Source organism: Chelonia mydas, chromosome 3 (assembly GCF_015237465.2).
Source record: "Chelonia mydas isolate rCheMyd1 chromosome 3, rCheMyd1.pri.v2, whole genome shotgun sequence".
Classification (NCBI taxonomy): domain Eukaryota; kingdom Metazoa; phylum Chordata; order Testudines; family Cheloniidae; genus Chelonia; species Chelonia mydas.
In genome coordinates this window covers 1,909,673-1,922,115 of record NC_057851.1, presented here as the reverse complement: position 1 = coordinate 1,922,115, position 12,443 = coordinate 1,909,673, and the positions used below count along the sequence as shown (strand labels likewise).

Below are 12,443 nucleotides of genomic sequence, written 5' to 3'. Positions count from 1 at the left end.
AACATGAACCACCAGCGAGGCGTTCGTTTCCCAGTGACATACGACATGACACCTGGTAGTTACAGGTTAGAGCCACAGTGAGCTGGGGTACATGGAGCTGGTCTCCTCAGCTGATCCGGGGGAGCCTCCTGCCCTCTGGCACTGGGATCTCTTTGGGGCACCCCTTCCCACAAGGTGTCATCTGAGTGGAGTACTACCTCTGATCTCTAGTCTCTGACCCCGGCCTGACTCTGACCCCGATTCCTGCCTCTCGGTTCTAACCTGGTACTACCTCTGATCTCCGGTCTCTGACCCCGGCCTGACTCTGACCGCGATTCTTGCCTCTCGGTTCTAACCCGATACTGCCTCTGATCTCCACTCTGACCCCGGCCTGACTCTGATCCTGATTCCTGCCTCTCGATTCTAACCCGGTACTACCTCTGGTCTCCGGTCTCTGACCCCGGCCTGATTCTGACCCCGACTCCTGCCTCTCGATTCTAACCCGGTACTGCCTCTGGTCTCCACTCTGACCCCGGCCTGACTCTGACCCCGATTCCTGCCTCTCGATTCTAACCCGGTACTGCCTCTGATCTCCGGTCTCTGACCCCGGCCTGACTCTGACCCCGATTCCTGCCTCTCGATTCTAACCCGGTACTACCTCTGATCTCCGGTCTCTGACCCCGGCCTGACTCTGACCCCGACTCCTGCCTCTCGGTTCTAACCCGGTACTGCCTCTGGTCTCCGGTCTCTGACCCCGGCCTGACTCTGATCCTGATTCCTGCCTCTCGATTCTAACCCGATACTGCCTCTGGTCTCCGGTCTCTGACCCCGGCCTGACTCTGACCCCGATTCCTGCCTCTCGATTCTAACCTGGTACTACCTCTGATCTCCGGTCTCTGACCCCGGCCTGACTCTGACCCCGATTCCTGCCTCTCGATTCTAACCCGGTACTGCCTCTGATCTCCACTCTGACCCCGGCCTGACTCTGACCCCGATTCCTGCCTCTCGGTTCTAACCCGGTACTGCCTCTGATCTCCACTCTGACCCCGGCCTGACTCTGACCCCGACTCCTGCCTCTCGATTCTAACCCGGTACTGCCTCTGATCTCCGGTCTCTGACCCCGGCCTGACTCTGACCCCGATTCCTGCCTCTCGATTCTAACCCGGTACTACCTCTGATCTCCACTCTGACCCCGGCCTGACTCTGACCCCGATTCCTGCCTCTCGATTCTAACCCGGTACTGCCTCTGGTCTCCACTCTGACCCCGGCCTGACTCTGACCCCGACTCCTGCCTCTCGATTCTAACCCGGTACTGCCTCTGATCTCCGGTCTCTGACCCTGGCCTGACTCTGACCCCGATTCCTGCCTCTCGATTCTAACCCGATACTGCCTCTGATCTCCACTCTGACCCCGGCCTGACTCTGACCCCGACTCCTGCCTCTCGATTCTAACCCGGTACTACCTCTGGTCTCCACTCTGACCCCGGCCTGACTCTGACCCCAATTCCTGCCTCTCGATTCTAACCCGATACTGCCTCTGGTCTCCGGTCTCTGACCCCGGCCTGACTCTGACCCCGATTCCTGCCTCTCGATTCTAACCCGGTACTGCCTCTGATCTCCGGTCTCTGACCCCGGCCTGACTCTGACCCCGATTCCTGCCTGTCATGGAGTCCCTGGGCGATACTCTGGAACTGCTCCCCATGAAGCCAGTCAGGACTCTGGGGCAGTCGCCTTTCTGTGAGCAGCCTGTCTTCAGGACACACAGCTCACACAGCTTCCACCTTCCTGGGTCTGACCTCGGAGCATTCAGCATCCTCTGCCCCTCCGTGCGCTTCCCCCAGCGAGTCCGCTCAGGCAGGGCTCCTGGGGAAGTCAGAGGGTCCTGCACCCCAACTTCGCAGTCAGACGTGACTCTCAGCCAGCCAGTAAAACAGAGGTTTATTAGATGACAGGAACATGGTCTAAAACAGAGCTTGCAGGTGCAGAGAACAGGACCCCTCAGCTGGGTCCATTTTGGGGGGGGGGGGGGGCAGTGAGCCAGACAACCACGTCTGCACTTCACTCCATGTCCCAGCCAGCCCCAAACTGAAACTCCCTCCAGCCCCTCCTCCTCTGGGCTTTGTTCCTTTCCCGGGCCAGGAGGTCACCTGATTCCTTTGTTCTCCAACCCTTTAGCTCTCACCTTGCAGGGGGGAAGGGCCCAGGCCATCAGTTGCCAGGAAACAGGGTGTCGGCCATTCTCTGTGTCCAGACCCCTGCACACACCTGCCCCCCAGGGCTCTGCAATGATCATACACCCTTCTCCCACCCCCTAGATACTTAAGAACTGCATAGGGGAAACTGAGGCACCCCCACAATATTCGGAGGAAACATTAAGAACAGTCCCACTTCGTCACATCTCTCCCCCCTTCGAGATCGAACTGAGCGGGGTCACTTTAGCCGGTGACCTGGGGAAGTTCGAAGCCACCAACGTTCCCATGGATGCCCCAGCATCTCTCCCATTCCTTGCTAGGAGTTACACCAGGCCCTTCCAGTTTCACGCCCTCCCTTAGGTCGGGGGTGGTCGATAGCACTCGCAGGCCGCATGTGGGAAGGTTTCTGCGACCCATGCCCTTTGGCCACCCCAAAACCCCAGGGGGTCAAACTGGGATTGGGTCTTCTCCCCGACAAGCTGGCCATCACCTTCCGCTCCCACTGGGGGTCCGAGGGGCCTGGCCCCAGGAAACTCCACACAGACATATAGGTTGGGGTCGGGAGTGGGAGCCTGTCCACCTCCCCACCCATCTGGCTGACGGAGTCTACGGCCTTGGGACCCAGCAAGGGAGCTAGACACCGGGGCTTTTCCGCAGGATCCCCCTGGTTCAAATCTCCAGCCTGCTCAAAGGCAGTGAGGTGGGCATCCACATCCCCCCCGTCCTTAACCAGGGGCAGCAATTTAGTCTCGAGGTTCCCTGCGGAGCTGGCCCCCAGGGGTCTATCCCCACTCACACCTGGGAGGTCCCCTAGGCCTCTCCGCTCCCCCACCGCCAGTTCATGCTGCTGCTGCTTCTGCAGCTCTTTCTCGGGCTCTCGCTGTCTCTCACAGTCCTCTGGCTCTCTCGGACTCAGCTCCAATCCCGTCCGTCTCCGATCCCCGGATGGGGAACCCGATCGTGAAGACCCTCGTCTAGTCAGGGACAGGAGTCTTGGCGATGCCTGGCTCCCACTCCAGCTCCTCCCAGATCCTGCTATAGCCCCATTTGGGTCAGGAATCTGTCCCTTAGAGCGGTCATCCTCCTCCTGCTGCACGATTAACTCTGCTTTGTTGAACTTTCCAATGTACAATCCTCTCTTTCTGCACAGGGTTACAATGTCCTTCTTAAGGAGATGGTGATAGGCCATCACTCTGCTCTTCCCAAGTTGTTGTGGACTCACAGGCCTATGTGCTCTCAGCTCCCCACGGTTTCCAGGGAGAACCCCTAGTGTGCCAGCCCTTCTCAAGGTCACCACCTCTTTGCCAGGGTCGAGCTGCAGACTCCTCCGCCCCTGGGACCGCTCGCTGCAATCCCCCGGGGGACCCTGTTACTGCAAAAGTCCTCCTCTCTGGTCACACATTTCCAGGAGTTAACCACCCCCTGAAACCGTCTCTCTCTGAATCTTCAGCACGCCTGGTCCCCGTCAATCCCCCTTCGTTTTACTGTTCCCCAGTCACTTACTGCAGGAAGCGCCGTCCACGGGGTGCAGTATATCCCACCGCTGCCACCAGTTGTCATGGAGTCCCTGGGCGATACTCTGGAACTGCTCCCCATGAAGCCAGTCAGGACTCTGGGGCAGTCGCCTTTCTGTGAGCAGCCTGTCTTCAGGACACACAGCTCACACAGCTTCCACCTTCCTGGGTCTGACCTCGGAGCATTCAGCATCCTCTGCCCCTCCGTGCGCTTCCCCCAGCGAGTCCGCTCAGGCAGGGCTCCTGGGGAAGTCAGAGGGTCCTGCACCCCAACTTCGCAGTCAGACGTGACTCTCAGCCAGCCAGTAAAACAGAGGTTTATTAGATGACAGGAACATGGTCTAAAACAGAGCTTGCAGGTGCAGAGAACAGGACCCCTCAGCTGGGTCCATTTTGGGGGGGGGGGGGGGGGGCAGTGAGCCAGACAACCACGTCTGCACTTCACTCCATGTCCCAGCCAGCCCCAAACTGAAACTCCCTCCAGCCCCTCCTCCTCTGGGCTTTGTTCCTTTCCCGGGCCAGGAGGTCACCTGATTCCTTTGTTCTCCAACCCTTTAGCTCTCACCTTGCAGGGGGGAAGGGCCCAGGCCATCAGTTGCCAGGAAACAGGGTGTCGGCCATTCTCTGTGTCCAGACCCCTGCACACACCTGCCCCCCAGGGCTCTGCAATGATCATACACCCTTCTCCCACCCCCTAGATACTTAAGAACTGCATAGGGGAAACTGAGGCACCCCCACAATATTCGGAGGAAACATTAAGAACAGTCCCACTTCGTCACACTGCCTCTCGGTTCTAACCCGGTACTACCTCTGATCTCCGGTCTCTGACCCCGGCCTGACTCTGACCCCGACTCCTGCCTCTCGATTCTAACCCGGTACTGCCTCTGGTCTCCGGTCTCTGACCCCGGCCTGACTCTGACCCCGATTCCTGCCTCTCGGTTCTAACCTGGTACTGCCACTGATCTCCACTCTGACCCCGGCCTGACTCTGACCCCGACTCCTGCCTCTCGATTCTAACCCGATACTGCCTCTGGTCTCCGGTCTCTGACCCCGGCCTGACTCTGACCCCGATTCCTGCCTCTCGGTTCTAACCTGGTACTACCTCTGGTCTCCACTCTGACCCCGGCCTGACTCTGACCCCGATTCCTGCCTCTCGATTCTAACCCGATACTGCCTCTGGTCTCCGGTCTCTGACCCCGGCCTGACTCTGACCCCGATTCCTGCCTCTCCGTTCTAACCTGGTACTACCTCTGGTCTCCACTCTGACCCCGGCCTGACTCTGACCGCGATTCCTGCCTCTCGGTTCTAACCCGGTACTACCTCTGATCTCCGGTCTCTGACCCCGGCCTGACTCTGACCGCGATTCCTGCCTCTCGATTCTAACCCGGTACTACCTCTGGTCTCCGGTCTCTGACCCCGGCCTGACTCTGACCCCGATTCCTGCCTCTCGGTTCTAACCCGATACTACCTCTGATCTCCGGTCTCTGACCCCGGCCTGACTCTGACCCCGATTCCTGCCTCTCGGTTCTAACCCGGTACTACCTCTGGTCTCCGGTCTCTGACCCCGGCCTGACTCTGACCCCGATTCCTGCCTCTCGATTCTAACCCGGTACTACCTCTGATCTCCGGTCTCTGACCCCGGCCTGACTCTGACCCCGATTCCTGTCTCTCGGTTCTAACCTGGTACTGCCTCTGATCTCCGGTCTCTGACCCCGGCCTGACTCTGACCCCGATTCCTGCCTCCCGATTCTAACCCGGTACTACCTCTGATCTCCGGTCTCTGACCCCGGCCTGACTCTGACCCCGATTCCTGCCTCTCGGTTCTAACCCGGTACTGCCTCTGATCTCCACTCTGACCCCGGCCTGACTCTGACCCCGATTCCTGCCTCTCGATTCTAACCCGGTACTACCTCTGATCTCCACTCTGACCCCGGCCTGACTCTGACCCCGATTCCTGCCTCTCGATTCTAACCCGATACTGCCTCTGATCTCCACTCTGACCCCGGCCTGACTCTGACCCCGACTCCTGCCTCTCGATTCTAACCCGGTACTACCTCTGGTCTCCGGTCTCTGACCCCGGCCTGACTCTGACCCCGATTCCTGCCTCTCGGTTCTAACCTGGTACTGCCTCTGATCTCCACTCTGACCCCGGCCTGACTCTGACCCCGATTCCTGCCTCTCGATTCTAACCCGATACTGCCTCTGATCTCTGGTCTCTGACCCCGGCCTGACTCTGACCCCGACTCCTGCCTCTCGATTCTAACCCGGTACTGCCTCTGATCTCCACTCTGACCCCGGCCTGACTCTGATCCTGATTCCTGACTCTCGATTCTAACCCGGTACTACCTCTGATCTCCACTCTGACCCCGGCCTGACTCTGACCGCGATTCCTGCCTCTCGATTCTAACCCGGTACTACCTCTGGTCTCCGGTCTCTGACCCCGGCCTGACTCTGATCCTGATTCCTGCCTCTCGATTCTAACCCGGTACTACCTCTGGTCTCCGGTCTCTGACCCCGGCCTGACTCTGACCCCGATTCCTGCCTCTCGATTCTAACCCGGTACTGCCTCTGATCTCCACTCTGACCCCGGCCTGACTCTGACCCCGACTCCTGCCTCTCGGTTCTAACCCGGTACTGCCTCTGATCTCCGGTCTCTGACCCCGGCCTGACTCTGACCCCGATTCCTGCCTCTCGATTCTAACCCGGTACTACCTCTGATCTCCACTCTGACCCCGGCCTGACTCTGACCCCGATTCCTGCCTCTCGATTCTAACCCGGTACTGCCTCTGGTCTCCACTCTGACCCCGGCCTGACTCTGACCCCGATTCCTGCCTCTCGGTTCTAACCCGGTACTGCCTCTGGTCTCCGGTCTCTGACCCCGGCCTGACTCTGACTCCGATTCCTGCCTCTCGATTCTAACCCGATACTGCCTCTGATCTCCACTCTGACCCCGGCCTGACTCTGACCCCGATTCCTGCCTCTCGATTCTAACCCGATACTGCCTCTGATCTCCGGTCTCTGACCCCGGCCTGACTCTGACCCCGATTCCTGCCTCTCGATTCTAACCTGGTACTACCTCTGGTCTCCACTCTGACCCCGGCCTGACTCTGACCCCGACTCCTGCCTCTCGATTCTAACCCGGTACTACCTCTGGTCTCCACTCTGACCCCGGCCTGACTCTGACCCCGACTCCTGCCTCTCGATTCTAACCCGGTACTACCTCTGGTCTCCGGTCTCTGACCCCGGCCTGACTCTGACCCCGATTCCTGCCTCTCGATTCTAACCCGGTACTGCCTCTGGTCTCCGGTCTCTGACCCCGGCCTGACTCTGACCCCGATTCCTGCCTCTCGGTTCTAACCTGGTACTACCTCTGATCTCCACTCTGACCCCGGCCTGACTCTGACCCCGACTCCTGCCTCTCGGTTCTAACCTGGTACTACCTCTGATCTCCGGTCTCTGACCCCGGCCTGACTCTGATCCTGATTCCTGCCTCTCGATTCTAACCCGATACTGCCTCTGATCTCCGGTCTCTGACCCCGGCCTGACTCTGACCCCGATTCCTGCCTCTCGATTCTAACCCGGTACTGCCTCTGGTCTCCACTCTGACCCCAGCCTGACTCTGACCCCGATTCCTGCCTCTCGATTCTAACCTGGTACTACCTCTGGTCTCCGGTCTCTGACCCTGGCCTGCCATTGACCCTGACTCCTGCCTCTCGGTTCTAACCCGGTACTGCCTCTGATCTCCGGTCTCTGACTCCGGCCTGACTCTGACCCCGACTCCTGCCTCTCGATTCTAACCCGGTACTGCCTCTGGTCTCCACTCTGACCCCGGCCTGACTCTGACCCCGATTCCTGCCTCTCGGTTCTAACCCGATACTGCCTCTGATCTCCGGTCTCTGACCCCGGCCTGACTCTGACCCCGACTCCTGCCTCTCGATTCTAACCCGGTACTGCCTCTGATCTCCACTCTGACCCCGGCCTGACTCTGACCGCGATTCCTGCCTCTCGGTTCTAACCTGGTACTACCTCTGATCTCCACTCTGACCCCGGCCTGACTCTGACCCCGATTCCTGCCTCTCGGTTCTAACCCGGTACTGCCTCTGATCTCCACTCTGACCCCGGCCTGACTCTGACCCCGATTCCTGCCTCTCGATTCTAACCCGGTACTACCTCTGGTCTCCACTCTGACCCCGGCCTGACTCTGACCCCGATTCCTGCCTCTCGATTCTAACCCGGTACTGCCTCTGATCTCCACTCTGACCCCGGCCTGACTCTGATCCTGATTCCTGCCTCTCGATTCTAACCCGGTACTACCTCTGGTCTCCACTCTGACCCCGGCCTGACTCTGACCCCGATTCCTGCCTCTCGATTCTAACCCGGTACTGCCTCTGATCTCCACTCTGACCCCGGCCTGACTCTGATCCTGATTCCTGCCTCTCGGTTCTAACCCGATACTGCCTCTGGTCTCCGGTCTCTGACCCCGGCCTGACTCTGACCCCGACTCCTGCCTCTCGGTTCTAACCCGGTACTGCCTCTGGTCTCCACTCTGACCCCAGCCTGACTCTGACCCCGACTCCTGCCTCTCGGTTCTAACCCGGTACTGCCTCTGATCTCCACTCTGACCCCGGCCTGACTCTGACCGCGATTCCTGCCTCTCGATTCTAACCCGGTACTACCTCTGGTCTCCGGTCTCTGACCCCGGCCTGACTCTGATCCTGATTCCTGCCTCTCGATTCTAACCCGGTACTACCTCTGGTCTCCGGTCTCTGACCCCGGCCTGACTCTGACCCCGATTCCTGCCTCTCGATTCTAACCCGGTACTGCCTCTGATCTCCACTCTGACCCCGGCCTGACTCTGACCCCGACTCCTGCCTCTCGGTTCTAACCCGGTACTGCCTCTGATCTCCGGTCTCTGACCCCGGCCTGACTCTGACCCCGATTCCTGCCTCTCGATTCTAACCCGGTACTACCTCTGATCTCCACTCTGACCCCGGCCTGACTCTGACCCCGATTCCTGCCTCTCGATTCTAACCCGGTACTGCCTCTGGTCTCCACTCTGACCCCGGCCTGACTCTGACCCCGATTCCTGCCTCTCGGTTCTAACCCGGTACTGCCTCTGGTCTCCGGTCTCTGACCCCGGCCTGACTCTGACTCCGATTCCTGCCTCTCGATTCTAACCCGATACTGCCTCTGATCTCCACTCTGACCCCGGCCTGACTCTGACCCCGATTCCTGCCTCTCGATTCTAACCCGATACTGCCTCTGATCTCCGGTCTCTGACCCCGGCCTGACTCTGACCCCGATTCCTGCCTCTCGATTCTAACCTGGTACTACCTCTGGTCTCCACTCTGACCCCGGCCTGACTCTGACCCCGACTCCTGCCTCTCGATTCTAACCCGGTACTACCTCTGGTCTCCACTCTGACCCCGGCCTGACTCTGACCCCGACTCCTGCCTCTCGATTCTAACCCGGTACTACCTCTGGTCTCCGGTCTCTGACCCCGGCCTGACTCTGACCCCGATTCCTGCCTCTCGATTCTAACCCGGTACTGCCTCTGGTCTCCGGTCTCTGACCCCGGCCTGACTCTGACCCCGATTCCTGCCTCTCGGTTCTAACCTGGTACTACCTCTGATCTCCACTCTGACCCCGGCCTGACTCTGACCCCGACTCCTGCCTCTCGGTTCTAACCTGGTACTACCTCTGATCTCCGGTCTCTGACCCCGGCCTGACTCTGATCCTGATTCCTGCCTCTCGATTCTAACCCGATACTGCCTCTGATCTCCGGTCTCTGACCCCGGCCTGACTCTGACCCCGATTCCTGCCTCTCGATTCTAACCCGGTACTGCCTCTGGTCTCCACTCTGACCCCAGCCTGACTCTGACCCCGATTCCTGCCTCTCGATTCTAACCTGGTACTACCTCTGGTCTCCGGTCTCTGACCCTGGCCTGCCATTGACCCTGACTCCTGCCTCTCGGTTCTAACCCGGTACTGCCTCTGATCTCCGGTCTCTGACTCCGGCCTGACTCTGACCCCCGACTCCTGCCTCTCGATTCTAACCCGGTACTGCCTCTGGTCTCCACTCTGACCCCGGCCTGACTCTGACCCCGATTCCTGCCTCTCGGTTCTAACCCGATACTGCCTCTGATCTCCGGTCTCTGACCCCGGCCTGACTCTGACCCCGACTCCTGCCTCTCGATTCTAACCCGGTACTGCCTCTGATCTCCACTCTGACCCCGGCCTGACTCTGACCGCGATTCCTGCCTCTCGGTTCTAACCTGGTACTACCTCTGATCTCCACTCTGACCCCGGCCTGACTCTGACCCCGATTCCTGCCTCTCGGTTCTAACCCGGTACTGCCTCTGATCTCCACTCTGACCCCGGCCTGACTCTGACCCCGATTCCTGCCTCTCGATTCTAACCCGGTACTACCTCTGGTCTCCACTCTGACCCCGGCCTGACTCTGACCCCGATTCCTGCCTCTCGATTCTAACCCGGTACTGCCTCTGATCTCCACTCTGACCCCGGCCTGACTCTGATCCTGATTCCTGCCTCTCGATTCTAACCCGGTACTACCTCTGGTCTCCACTCTGACCCCGGCCTGACTCTGACCCCGATTCCTGCCTCTCGATTCTAACCCGGTACTGCCTCTGATCTCCACTCTGACCCCGGCCTGACTCTGATCCTGATTCCTGCCTCTCGGTTCTAACCCGATACTGCCTCTGGTCTCCGGTCTCTGACCCCGGCCTGACTCTGACCCCGACTCCTGCCTCTCGGTTCTAACCCGGTACTGCCTCTGGTCTCCACTCTGACCCCAGCCTGACTCTGACCCCGACTCCTGCCTCTCGGTTCTAACCCGGTACTGCCTCTGATCTCCACTCTGACCCCGGCCTGACTCTGACCCCGATTCCTGCCTCTCGGTTCTAACCTGGTACTGCCTCTGATCTCCACTCTGACCCCGGCCTGACTCTGACCCCGATTCCTGCCTCTCGATTCTAACCCGGTACTACCTCTGATCTCCACTCTGACCCCAGCCTGACTCTGACCCCGACTCCTGCCTCTCGGTTCTAACCCGATACTGCCTCTGGTCTCCGGTCTCTGACCCCGGCCTGACTCTGACCCCGATTCCTGCCTCTCGGTTCTAACCCGATACTGCCTCTGGTCTCCGGTCTCTGACCCCGGCCTGACTCTGACCGCGATTCCTGCCTCTCGATTCTAACCTGGTACTACCTCTGGTCTCCGGTCTCTGACCCCGGCCTGACTCTGACCCCGATTCCTGCCTCTCGGTTCTAACCTGGTACTGCCACTGATCTCCACTCTGACCCCGGCCTGACTCTGACCGCGATTCCTGCCTCTCGATTCTAACCCGGTACTGCCTCTGGTCTCCGGTCTCTGACCCTGGCCTGACTCTGACCCCGATTCCTGCCTCTCGATTCTAACCCGGTACTACCTCTGGTCTCCGGTCTCTGACCCCGGCCTGACTCTGACCCCGATTCCTGCCTCTCGATTCTAACCTGGTACTACCTCTGGTCTCCGGTCTCTGACCCCGGCCTGACTCTGATCCTGATTCCTGCCTCTCGGTTCTAACCCGGTACTGCCTCTGATCTCCGGTCTCTGACCCCGGCCTGACTCTGACCCCGACTCCTGCCTCTCGATTCTAACCCGGTACTACCTCTGATCTCCGGTCTCTGACCCTGGCCTGCCATTGACCCTGACTCTTGTTTATGGGACCTCGCCTTGTGGTTCCTCCCACTCTTGCCCAGTGGCTCCTGTCCCTGCTGGACAGACTTCAGCCAAGCTGTGACTGCTAGGCCAGACCACCTATACCATGGTCTTTTACAGCATGTACATTTGTGCCAACTCAGAGCATTTGTGTAGGGGTAGGTTTGTGCAGTGTGACGAGGAGTTTGTATGACTTCCAAACAGTCCACACAATTTGTAGCAGCTCAAAACTTTCCCTTTTCTGAGAGTTTGGATTTATTCAATTAAGGAATTTGCAGTGAAGCTAGCCAAGCCCTAGCTCTGGCTTCTCTCCAGGCCGGGCTGCTCCCAGGGTTCCTCTCTGAGCTCAACTCTGCCCACACCCTATGTTCTCTCCTAAAAGTCCAACCCCACCTCCCCTGTATTCGAATGGGTTCAATGAGTTACAAGAATCAGCATCTGCCACGAGGCTTGGGGGTTTCAGGCAAACATTGGCATCCTGATAGAGTGCAGAGATGGAGAGCGAGAGAGTGCGTGCCCGCGTGTACGTTCCCGGGTCCACGTGCCGATGAACACACTGCAATGTGGCTGGTTACGCCATTCCCTGCACTTCATATCTGTGCAATAAAGGAAAGCCCTGGAACCAAGGGTCGGGTCAGGTCAAGCAAAGCAAACACAGCCGTGGCCAGTCCAGCAGTGCAGTGGCTGGGACAGTAACAAAGCATTGGTGCAGGCGGATGCTCTCCCTAGGGGATTGCAGGGCAGCCAGGGGTTTCTCTGGGGTCTGTGTGTGTGCAGGTGTCCCGGAGTGGCCAGGCTGAGAGAGAGACAGACCGGGAACAGGCAGTGTCACCAGTGTCCTGCAGTTCCTAAGGCAGTCTTGCTGTGTGGTGGTGTGGGCTGGGGGCTGGGCACCCAGGGTCCCCTCCCGGTCGCAGAGGGTGGGACTTGTTCGGTCTCTCAAGGGCTGCCCCAATCGGCTTTGTGCTGCTTTGTGACAGACCCCCAGCCTCCTCAGGCAGTCAGGGCTCTGGGCTAGACTGCCCGCCATCATCCTCCAG

At 59.4% G+C, this 12,443-nt stretch overlaps 1 protein-coding gene across 6 annotated transcripts in view; it reads left to right on the top strand.

Annotated features, from left to right (window-relative positions):
* Positions 1-12,443, top strand: part of DNMT3A (DNA methyltransferase 3 alpha) — a 266,976-nt gene that overhangs the window by 94,700 nt on the left and 159,833 nt on the right. The gene's annotated exons all lie outside the window — the stretch shown is intronic.